The sequence below is a fragment of the Temnothorax longispinosus genome, unplaced genomic scaffold, assembly GCF_030848805.1.
Source record: "Temnothorax longispinosus isolate EJ_2023e unplaced genomic scaffold, Tlon_JGU_v1 HiC_scaffold_22, whole genome shotgun sequence".
Taxonomy (NCBI): Eukaryota; Metazoa; Arthropoda; class Insecta; order Hymenoptera; family Formicidae; genus Temnothorax; species Temnothorax longispinosus.
This window is the reverse complement of record NW_027270036.1, coordinates 221,635-234,698: the sequence shown is the minus strand read 5'-3', so window position 1 is coordinate 234,698 and position 13,064 is coordinate 221,635. Positions and strand designations below refer to the sequence as shown.

The 13,064-nt window shown below is 40.1% G+C and overlaps 1 long non-coding RNA gene across 1 annotated transcript; it reads left to right on the top strand.

The window, feature by feature from the left end:
• The first annotated feature begins 12,302 nt into the window (after window positions 1-12,302).
• Window positions 12,303-12,733, top strand: LOC139823941 (uncharacterized). Its single transcript, XR_011734942.1, has 2 exons — window positions 12,303-12,537; window positions 12,621-12,733. It is a non-coding gene; the product is annotated as an uncharacterized lncRNA (long non-coding RNA).
• The last annotated feature ends 331 nt before the right edge of the window (window positions 12,734-13,064 follow it).

The following is a 13,064-nucleotide window of genomic DNA, read 5'->3' as shown; positions in this document are numbered from 1 at the left end:
TCGTAACTCACAACCTCTCTTGCTAGCGCAGGAGAGGGGGCTGACCAATCGGAAGCGAGACAGATATGCTGCTCCCTACAAGTATGTAGGTATTCGGTACCACAGGAGGTCGATTATGCCTCCGGGTGTCGGCCTACTACCGACGTCTTGACGAGAGGTATCGAGGAATAAATGCACACTCGATTACTGCTGATAGAATAATACTTTATTGCAGACCACGCAACAGCCACAAGAGTCAGTACGAATCTAACGGTCGTCGGAACTCAGTTCTGCCAACCTCGTAACTCTCAACCTCTCTTGCTAGCGCAGGGGAGGGGGCTGACCAATCGGAAGGGAGACAGATATGCTGCTCCCTACACACTCCCCCCCGAGTGTTAACGAAATAAATAATAAGTAATATTGCACTAATGAGCTTATGCGTTTGGCCAGGTGCTATTGTACGAGGTTAACCTTAACTAGAAACATATTATACGCTTAAACGTAATTTGAGCCGACTTATATCTAATAACATTATATAGGGTAGAATTCTGTCTTACAATTAAATCACTTTGGTTTAGTGGACGGCGCGAATGTGACAATCTTACGAGAGTAGGTTTTAAGCACTGGGGTCGGATTTACATTCCGGTTGAGTAAGTTCTCGGAGGTTGATGGGGGGTCGGCGGGGTCGTCAGGGACAAAATATGCCGGTTTTAATAAATCGACGGATACGCTTTTTGTGTTTCCGTTGATATCAATATTGAATACGCGCTCCGAGATGCGTTGCACTACCTTGTGCGGACCGATGTACGGGCGCTCTAACGCCCTTTTAGCCATATTGCGTAAAAACACATGGGTACAATTATATAAATCTTTAAAATAAAAGGCGCGTTTTTATGTTTGTGCGCGACAGGAACCGGCCGGACTTGGCGCATATATTCGCGAAACTCTTCAAGGAAATAATTAGGGTTAGGTGTAAAATCATCGGGAAGAAAGAATTTCCCGGGAAGTCGTAAAGTCGTCTCGAACATAAATTGGCGGGAGACGCATTTGTGTCAGCACGGACGTGCGACCGAAGTCCTAATAGAACGGTAGACAAGGTACGCGTCCAGCACGCATCGGCATGGCACATGATTGCAGCTTTAAGCACCCGGTGCCAACGTTCAATCATGCCGTTTGACGCTGGGTGGTAGGCGGTTGTACGAATTCGTTCGCAACCGATTAATGAAAGTAACGCCTCGAAAAGGCGGGATTCGAATTGGGCTCCCTGATCTGTAGTTAGTAATCGAGGGGTTCCGTAACGGGAAATCCACGTGTCGTAAAATGCTCTAGCAACGGTTTGTGCGGAGATATCTTTAAGAGGAATTGCCTCGGCCCAACGCGAAAATCTGTCGATCATAGTGAGACAATAAGAGTAACCCTCAGAAGGAGGCAATGGGCCTTAATGTCAATATGTACCTGATCAAATCGCCCGTCGGGAGCAACAAAGTGCTCAGGAGTTAGTTTTACGTGACGAGAGATTTTCGCTTGCTGACATTCAATACAGTTTTTACACCATTTAGCGATATCGCGGTGCATGTCAGGCCAGACATAACGCTGTCGGATAGTGCGATCGGTAATTTTGCCACTCGGATGTGCTGGGTTATGAAACATTTGAAATACTTTAACGCGGAGACTATCGGGGACATATGGCCGGATAGCTTCGCCCGAGATTTCGCAATATACAGTTGTGTGATCTGGGCCCCACTGAATTTTCTTCAACTTTAAAGGATGATCGGGGGCGTTAGCAATCAACTTAAGTTGCTCGTCGTTCTTTTGTAGCTCGGCGTGCTCATTAAGATTAAATTCAACCGGCAAACGCAGGGAATCGATCCGCGAAAGCGAATCCGCGACAACATTTTGTGAACCAGCGACATGTTCAATATGCGTCGTGAACTGCGCGATATATGACAATTGGCGTAGTTGTCGCGGGGACGCCTTGACAGACCGTTGCATAAACGCGTACATGAGCGGTTTATGGTCGGTCAAAATTTTAAACTCGCGTCCTTCTACAAAATGACGAAAGTAATTAACGGCTTCAAAAATTGCCGTGAGTTCTCGGTCGTAAGCGCTATACCGAGTTTGCGCGGGGGAGAATTTATGCGAAAAAAATGCTAGGGGCTCCCAAGTATCCCGTTTTTTTCTGTTCAAGAACTGCCCCCATGGCGAAATCAGAGGCATCCGCGACTATACGGAGTTCCGCGCCAATATGGGGATGCACCAGCATTGCAGCGTTAGCGAGGCCGTTTTTGGTCTTTTCAAACGCTTCGATTAATTCGTCAGACCATACGATTACACGCTTATCGTTTTTACGCGAGTCGACTAGTAATGCATTTAGTGGTGCTTGAGCTTCTGCCGCGCGAGGGATGTTGCGACGGTAAAAATTTATCATGCCGAGAAAACGGCGTAGGTCGGCGATGGTTTTGGGTTTAGGGAATTTGGTAATCGCCTCAACTTTTTCTGTGATGGGGCTGATTCCTTTATTATTATTATACCCGAGAAACTTAGTTCATGTGCACCGAACACGCATTTTTCAACATTAAGGCGGAGGTGAAACTCTTTAAGCCTTTGGAATACGATGCGTAAATGTTTAGCATGCTCCTCTGGAGAAGAGGAAGCAATTAGGATATCATCCATATAAATGAAAACAAAATCTAGATCGCCTAAGGCGCGATTTATATATCGTTGAAAGGATTGACCGGCGTTACGAAGGCCAAAGGTCATAAATAAGTATTCGAATAACCCGAAAGGGGTTATGATCGCTGTTTTCTCAATGTCCTCCGGGGCCATTGAAATCTGATTATAGGCTTTGTATAAGTCGAGGGATGAAAAGATTGTTTTACCGTGTAGATTAACGGAGCAGTCATGCAGGTGGGGGGTGGGGTATCTATCCGGTCGCGTGATTGCATTTACACCGCGGTAATCGCCGCACACCCGCCAGGTGCCGTCTTTTTTGCGGACTAAATGAATAGGACTGGCCCATGGACTGCTAGAGGGGCGGCAAATGCCTGCTTTGACTAAAGCTCTGATCTCGGCCTTTGCGGCCTTAAGTTTATCAGGAGGAAGGCGCCTAGCGTGCGCGGCGACAGGAGGGCCGGAGGTGATGATATGATGAAACACATCGCAATTGGACGGCGGGGTGAGGGGAAGAGCTCCTGTTATTTGCGGAAACTCGGTGAGTATTTTAGAGAACTCAGAAGAGGGATTTACCGTATTGATCGAATGCACAGGGCCCGGTTTTTAATCGCAAGCGTATATAACTTAGTAGTGGTATCTATAAAGCGTCGACGTTTTAAATCTGGGATTAATCCGTAGTGCGATAGTAAGTCGGCGCCAATGATGGGGTACGGAACTGCGGCAATGCAAAAATTCCATCGAATTGGCCGCCTTAAACCGAGGTCAAGCTCACGAAGAGATTCCCCGAACGTGTCGATACGCGTATCATTTGCTGCGAAGAGCTTTAATTCGGAGGGCTTTCCCTTGATCCTATCGATGGCAGGTACAAGAGAGATATCCGCGCCTGTATCGATAAGGAACATTTGGCCACTGGCACGATCACGGACGTGGAGACGGTTAGAAATTGAGGGCCCTTGCCGACCGTCTCCGAACGGAAAGGCTGTTTTAGTTTTTTGGATCTTTCACGGAGCGGAGGTTGGATCGCGAACGCGAATTTATTATCTTTTCCAGCTTTTCCAGTTCCTCCACTCTTTCGATGAGTTGTTGAATCTCGGTTTTTGCGGGAGGGGGTGTATTCTCCTTGCTCACGGCGGACGCGTAAGACTCGCCTCCGATATTGCTCTCAGCCATTCGGTCGGCGGTCTCGGCTAGACGGTTGAGGTCGGTAATTTCCGTAGCTATCAGGATCGCGCAGTGATTGGGTGGTAGATGGTCCAAAAAAATTGATTTTATTACATTATCATCTAAGTTCCCGTCATTAAGACTGCGCAGTCGACTAAGGATTAACGAAGGTTTTCCGTCGGTCCCGACTTGTCCCGTTAAAAGTTTTCGCAATTTTGTTTCGACCGAAGGTGCATATGCCGCGATAATTCGAGCTTTAATCTGCTCATAAATATCCGTTGGGGAAGGGTCTAAAGCAATTATGTCCTTTACGTATCCCCATATTTCGACATCGAGTGCAGCGAGTACGGTATCGGCTTTAGTGGAGTCTGTAGTGATCCTAGAATTTCTCATGAGAATCTCAGCCAGGATGAACCACAATTCTGGGTCAACTTGTGAAAACGGGGGAAGCTTGGGAACCCATAGGTTATCTATACACGGAATTAAAATATTATTATCGATCGCGTCCGAGGTGACTGTAACGGGACCCTGAGCGTTTAGCTGGGCTTCCGCTGCCTCTGCGCGGGTTTGAAGAGCCGCGTCCGACATTGTTTTAAATTTATAGTAAGCTACTAGCAAAACGAGAGCGATAAACAGCATAAACAACATGAGCGTTAAATAATATAAGCGACATGGGCGTTAAATATAACACGAGCGTTAAACGATATAAACGATGTAAACGACACGAGTGTTAAGAAATGACGGCGCGGGGCGGATTACTATCCTTCGTTTACTGTAGTCTGGGTAGAATCCAAAGCTCCGGTGACGATGGGACCCAAGGCGCCGGAGACGTTGGCTTCACGCAATCAAATCGATGAGGCGACAGCGACGTTGTCAATCCGTGGCCTCGGCGAAGAGAAGCCGGTCGCACACCATCAGGAAAAGGCGGTAACGGCGGCGGCGGAGAAGGGCCAGACGCACACCAGGAGATGGTCGTGGTAACAAGACGGCAGAACCGCTGTGGCCACCCGGGCGCCGGTGGGGTCTCACGTGCACGCCTCGTGCCTCGTGCAAAAAGCGCGGCAAGAAAAATGGCCGCCCGAAAAATGTTTCGGCGCGGCAAGGCTGGCTGGCCGCAGCGTGGGCAACTAACAGCCAGGGACGCGGGCATAGGAATGTACCTTGCGGTTGCGGGTAATTCGATCCGCTACTTCTGCGTCCGTTCCTCGGGGAAGACTGGTCCACACGAGGATTTATCTCTGACTCGGGCTTCCGGTAGCAATTTGTGCAAGAACCGTTGCATGTTTTTCAGTCGGGATCACCAATGTAGGTATTCGGTACCGCAGGAGGTCGATTATGCCTCCGGGTGTCGGCCTACTACCGACGTCTTGACGAGAGGTATCGAGGAATAAATGCACACTCGATTACTGCTGATAGAATAATACTTTATTGCAGGCCACGCAATAGCCACACGAGTCAGTACGAATCTAACGGTCGTCGTAACTCAGTTCTGCCAACCTCGTAACTCGCAACCTCTCTTGCTAGAGCAGGAGAGGGGGCTGACCAATCGGAAGAGAGACAGATATGCTGCTCCCTACAAGTAAGCGCCCACTAACACCATCTGAATGTCGTTCTCTGAACTTCTTTCTCAATTGCTCTTCCTTTCTCCGTTCTGCTCCGCTCCCTCTCAGAATTTAAATGGTCAGTTAAGTAAATGCCTATCTGTATTGGAACAGAAATTTGGAGAGAATTAGCTCAATTACCCACTGAATGCTATTGAGAGCTGTTAGAAGTGTTTGACAGACTCTAAATAACTACGTTTGTGATGAAAGTGAAAAGAGTTTAGGAGTATAAAGTGGTTACAAACCTCAGAAGGTAGGATAATTATTCATAATCATTGTACTTAAAATCAGTCATGCTTAAATTAAGAATATCGTTTATCTATTTATCTTGTGAAACTAACTCTGCTGTGATACTCTAATATCTAGAAAGAATTGCTGTTTGATTCTACGTTGTCTACGAACGGTTACATTTCTGAAATACTTATTAAAATGCAAATTTCTGGCTGAAACAGACGTCAGATGATTCAGATATCGACTTCACAAAAGATAGTGGTGTCGATTTTGAAATGTCCAGCATGCATTCCACAATACAATACAATTTGTAAGTTATCATATAACAGCGTTTCATGATTTAATTCAGAATTATATTAAAAGTAATGATTTTTTTTTCTTGTAGGGAAGGCCCATGGTTGAAACTATATGATACTTCCACCGTTTGAATTTTTAGTAAATTGCGGAAAGATAACATATTCTCTCAGCAACATTTATCTAAAAGATACAAGTACGTATTATACCATCTTACTTACAAAAAATTAATACGTCATTTAATATTAATGTGGCATATTATCAAATATTTTATTTTAATTAATATTGTTGCGGAATTTATAGATATATCTTGTTTCAATATAACAATAACAGCTAGCGCTCGGCAATGCACAAAATCTAAACGTAATACCGAGCGAGAAGGATTTCAAAATTTATATGATAGAAACAAAGCATGGAGATCCACATTCAGACACGGGTATTCCACCTTCTTTTGCGACAATAAAATCTGAAATGATTCTAGGCAAAAACCGCTAGTTTTTCATTGAAATGGGACGACCGACGAAAGTACATTTCTCTTTATCCCGGCTCAATCAACTTTATAACATACGGAATAAGGTAATTCAACAAAGAATGTATAACATATTCGTATATATTTTCAACAGTTCTAAATTATATCAATGTTCTAGGTATTATCGTGTTTTATTGATGACGACGTGCAAGTATCCTACAGAGAAGAATGAAACTACGGATATGGATTTGCAAAATATAGCAGTGCCGACGAAATCGAGGAAATTCAGTGTACCTGATTTACATTTAAATACAAGACAGGTTGTATTATCCTTGAAGACTGACACCGGAGCAGAAATTATTACCAGTTTAGCATCGTTAAACGGAAATCTATCGACACTTCTAAGACTATAGACAGAATATATTCAAATCTATCCATAGATTCTTTCATTGTATCTGCTATCTTAAATGGGAATATCAAAGTGCTATTAAATCCATGGTGTTGCAACTTCGTATGTGGATTTTTGTATGTGGACTTTTGCTTACTCGGATTAGAACGGCTCTTAGGAGAAATTTTATAAATTTATAAACGCAATGCTCAATCCGGCGTATGGAAATCATTGAGATAATATAATACATATGTCCATTATTCTATCCAGATACATTTTATATAAGCCATAAATTACTGCCAATTGATTGATGCATATCCTATCGAAGTACATATATAGACTAGCTCTCATCCAATGAAGCATTAACGGAACGCGCGGAAGCGCGTCCGAATTCCGAAATACAACAATCGTCGCTGCTTCTACGAAGTAACAATATGTTTGTAGAATTTCGAATCGTTACTCGACCACTCTTTCGGGACACTTTTATATTTTCATAATATATCATATTAGGTATACATTGATTATTTTGCATATAAAATTTTATTTTGCATGTCTGTATGTACGATAAATATGTCGCTCATATTATACGAATTGTTTGTTATAACAATTAATGATACAATATTTCAAATCTGTATACCAATTTAGTAATATAATCATAATCGATATAGGAGTCAGGATACTTCTATTTTATATTTTCCTATATTTATATCCTAATTTCAGTGTTTATAATCCTAATATTCTGTCTGTAACATCGGATAAGAAAGAATCCTTCATAATCTATCCGAAAACAGTTTCTGCATCAGAAAGAACATAAAATGGATTAGTATGTACATTTCTTATCCTTTAGATACAAAGGAATTATTTTTCTATTCTATAAGAAATCGCAATGCATTCGAAATAGCGCTTAGATAGAGCTCTATTAGAATACTATCTAAACATAATTTCGAATATATTACGAATTCTTATGGAGTAGAAAAGTGATTTTTTTTTGTATCTGAAGAAGAACTCAGAATTGGTGACATAGAAAAGAATTTCTTTTGAACTCTTAAGAGTTGTTTTGGGACAGAAATAATATACGGAAAAAATACTTTAAAAATTTTTTAAATCGAGAATTTAAAAAGAATTTCTTTTCAATTTTCCGTGCTATCCGGGAACATATCGTCGTATTAAAATTAAAATTTCATTTATCGCATTTTAAATTAAAGCATGAATATAGTATATCTTATTTTTATTTTGGATGCATAATTAAATATTCGTTTATTTCATTTAATGTAATAAAACTATTTTATGTTAAATATTTTATAATTATAATTGTTTTCTTATAAGTATAATGTATAAAATATTATATTTTGCTTTTCGGTTGTTCAATATATGTTATATACATTATATTTTCTAATAATTTACCTCAATACATTTATATTATTCAATCTGCAATCACATTTATATAATTTTATTTTTCTCATTTTTGAATTTTTTTTCTTATTTTTAATAGATACATAATAAATATTTATCTTCATTATTTTCATTAAATTCAGATTAATTTCATGTAAAAGTGGAGTGAGAGCGGAGAAAGGAAGAGCAATTGAGAAAGAAGTTCAGAGAAAGACGTTGGGCGCGTAAAACCGCTCAATAGCACGTGATTGGCTCTTATACTTTTAGATCCAACGAATCAGCGTAGCGTGTCGATAAGACGACACTTAACAGTTGTGTCTGCCTGAACGTGGCCGTTCAGTTGGTGCTAGTGGGCGCTTACTTATTTCGCGCATGCGCACTCCATTTTGGACAACACTAACATCAAAGGCGCCGCAGAGAGTTGCGCTACTGTATATACTGTGGTTTAGGTCTCTGCTACATAGCCTGTGGAGGGGATAGGCTGTGGAGGGGATAGGATCGCGTCACGTGACGCTGACGCACACAAGCCAAGCGCCCCGTGTACACGTGCGCTCAGCGCTCGGCCAGCCTCGGCCAGTTAGAGAGAGCAAACATGCTATGCTCTTTCTCTTTCTCTCTTGAACCGGCGCGTCGTCAGCCTCGCAGACGAAATACGTGTATTAGCGGCTTGAATGTCGCGTGCTTCTTCTACACTAGATGCGATCAGGTGCGATACACTATCATATCGCTTAATGATTTTGCAATTTAGAAGTTAAAATTAAGGCAGTTGCGAATCAAATGACCGAAATGCTAAATGACCAAACTACTTATAAAAAATATTTCATCAACTGCCTTATCCGGAATTTTGTATGTGTTGAATTCAAAATTTTTTATAACATCCAGAGACGCACGCACGCGATCTTTCTTCTCATTTGGATTAATAGGCAGAGCGAAATTGCCACCCAAGTTTAAGAAATTTAACACGTTGCTTGGAATAGATTTCCCACTCACGTTAATTATCCATTTACTGCGGTCAATGCTCAAAAACGAATTGTAAATATTAATCACACGCTGAGAAAGTGCCATATTACGTCTCTGTTCACAATTCCTAAAAAATTAGATTGCTTGATTAAACGCGGTAAAGATAAAATTGATGATCTGAAACAAACGGAAATCGTATACAAGATCAAGTGTAAAGATTGTAATGCTATATATATAGGGGCAGACAAAAAGGCATCTTTGCACGCGTCTGAAAAAACACCAGAAGGATATCAGAAAACCAGCTGGCAAATACTCTGTAGTTAGTGAACATCGAATATCCCGTGGACATGACTTTGATTGGGGGAATCCAGAGATAATGCACAAAGAAAAACTGATTAGAATGAGGGAATTAGCCGAGATGTTTTTTATAAAAAAATCGGACAACACTATTAATATGCAAAATGACACGGAGAGTCTCAATGATGCTCTCTATGAACATAAACATATCATAAAGGAAACGTAATATCCCCTTCTCATCTACTTCCCTCTCTTTACTTCAGAAAAATTCGAAGCAATGTTTATTGTTCTGTCCTTCTTGTCAGTCGCAATTTCACCATCGCACGACAGGGACTCGTCCCTCTGATATAATACGGACAACGGAAATGTAGTTAAACTGTCTTTTATTTCTTGTAATTAACACTCCAATAATGTAAGTTATTTTTATTTATATAATGTTTCTGGACTTATTCTGCTTGTCGCGTTCTACAAAATCTGATGTTTAGTTTTTAGATTCGGCGTATTTTGGCAACTATGTCTAACTAAATAATATTTGTGAGTTATACACGCTTGAAAAGGACCGAATTTTGCGGTCGAAACGTAGCGTCTTTTGAATAATAAAATTGCCAGTTTGGTCGAACACAACTCCTGTGCTGATTGTTAATTATTTACTGGCGATTCAAGTTCTCGGTTTTGTTTTTAAGTTAATACTTTTTATATACACAAGAAATTGTAATTTAATTCATTAATAATTTTAACTTCTAAATTGTAAAATCTTTAAGCGATATGATAGTGTATCGCACCTGATCGCATCTAGTGTAGAAAGAAGCACGCGACAGTCAAGCCGCTAATATACGTATTTCGTCTGTGAGGCTGACGACGCGCCGCGCCGGTTCAAGAGAGAAAGAGAAAGAGCATAGCATGTTTGCTCTCTCTAACTGGCCGAGGCTGGCCGAGCGCTGAGCGCACATGTACACTATAGGCGGAGAGCTGGCGTTAAAAAACTGCAAGAGTTTTGTAATGGCTGATTTTTTCACATAACGTTATATTGCGGGTGTACATGAGTCAGCACCCACTCGCAAGGTCAGGTACTGGGACACCTGGCGCCGGCGCGCTTTGAAATAGGTCAAATTATTAAGTGCGATAAAAGTGTTTTGTAATGGCTCAAATTTTGTGAGAAACTAATAAATAATATAAAAAACCGTTAGAAAGTGGTCAGACCGCACAGTTATGGGACGCAGCGAGTCAGCACCTCGCATAAGTGGTCGCAATAATTAGGTCAGTAAAACTGTTTCAAAATAGCTGAAAATTTAGAAACTATTAAGGTGGTATGTCCATATAACCTATGAAAACAGATCGATGCAGTTTTTTCAGTAAAAGTAATTAAGCAACTGACGAATCTTCATGCTAAATTTGAAATGGATTGACCGTGTAGTTTCCGAGATATTATTGTCTAAAAATATGCTTTTTTCCCTATCTTAAGCATTGCGTTTATGGCGGACGACGCGTGAGAGACCGTAATTTTGAGATAAATTGATGGTAGTAAATTATAGAAAAGACAGATCAGGTTGAAAATTAGAATAAAAACAGAGGAGTGTCTTCCGAATCATATGGTACTAAAGCCAACAATCTCAACCGTATAGAATGTTCACAAAATTAGTTAAAAGACATCGATTTCAGTCCATTCCTCACTGTGATCACAAACCTTCGGATATGTGGCAACGTCGCGCTTTGAATTCATAACGCGAGTTGCATAGGTTAAAACGCGGTTGTTCGTTCATGATATAAAAGTAAATGTTGCACTTAAATAAAATTAACCTCTAAGTTTATTGCTCCGAACGATACACGTGCAACATTTGTTTACATGAATGTTGCAACGTTGCCACATCTGAAGCTCTTCTGTACTACGCTAAGAAAATTGGACTATTTTCATTCGCCTCTTTTTTATTATTGATTATTTATTCGATTTGTGATATACAATCATTTTGAGAAATTCATTAATGAATTTAGTCGACTATGAAAGTGTATGAAATTAGAAGTTTTAAAATGAGGTTTATTTTGACTCACATAGTCGCGAATAAACCACCTTAAATTATTGCGTATAATGAAGGAAGAAAACGGTCAAACTTCAGTTTAATGGGACTGACGCAGTCAGCAGTCGTTTGAAGTGCGAAGATCAAGCGCGCGCGGCTGCTCCAAGCGCGTAGTGATTAAATTCCATTTGTATTTAATAAAATGATTGAAAGACTTTCAACTAAATCATGATTAAAATTGTTATTTTTTACGTTATTTTTCTTTTCTGCTTTGAAAAGGACGGTTAGATGGTTTGAACAGAGCGTCGGTATTCGGCGTCAGTCTTAAGGCGAAAATAAACGACGCGTGACTCGGCGAGTCTGGCTAAAAAAAATGACAATAAAGCTCGTACAGCATGACAACCGGCGCGGGGCGGCGCTAGATTCGCGAATTAACGCGCCGTGAGAACAATCAAGGTTTGAAATAAGACAAATTGACGAGCTTGTAAATATATTATTTGACTTATGTCCATTTTTACCAATATAGATTAATTTTAATCACGGTTTAATCTTTTTCTAGTTCTTAAAATTAGAGAAAGATAAAAGGTAAGTTAAGCCAAAGTCAAAGTTAATCTGCATTGGTAGAAATGGATATTAATGATAAGAAAAAGTTTTAAAATAAATTTTGCTTATTTAAAAGTTAATGTTCTTTGCATTTTTTATAAAAAAGATCACTATAAGTATTAATTACTACTTATCATTTTACTATTAACTATTACTATTATTTTTAAGGACTAAATAGAATTAACAAAAATAACAAAGTTTTAATACACAAAAATAATCTATATTTTATTGTTATTTCTTATTTTTCTAATTAAATTGCTCAATATTTTTTTCAGATTTATTCCTCAGATGAGATGTGGGAAAAAACACGGGGAGGTAAACGCCGCTTGAAATCTACAGCAGTTCCAACTATTTTGGTGATCGTCTGATACCAGTAAATACATCTGAAGAAGATGATGAATCAAGGAATATTCCTGCTCATGAAAATTTTAATGAAACATCCGCAAGAAGCACAGGAAGAAATACCCGTAAATAATGGTAAGATCTCATTACATTACAGTAGTACATTTATTAGTGGTAATATAAAAACAATTAAACTGATCTGTTCCAATTTGAAACAGGTAAAAACGTGGATTATTCCCGCGGAATTTGATCACGCCGAGGCGGAGTCGAGGCACTTGATTTACGAAGCGGACACCGATGCGGATCACAAGCTGACGAAGAACGAGATTTTGGAGAAATACGACATCTTCGTCGGATCTCAGGCGACGGACTTCGGAGAGGCGTTAGCAAGGCACGATGAGTTTTAACGAGGTGCAATCTCATAAAAAAAAGAAATTACTAACGAACAAATTACTTATAATACTTAAAGCTATTTAAGATCTAGTTTATCTACGAAAAAGAATATTTATCTACTTGCCTTAATAAATAGATGTGTTATATATCAGTGGGTATTCACATAATTGATACGTACAGTAGATAGAAGGAATGCATGAAATGCTATAACTGCCAAAAATTGTGACTGAAGGATATAATATCGAAGTGTGTGCCTGTAAATCTAAAAA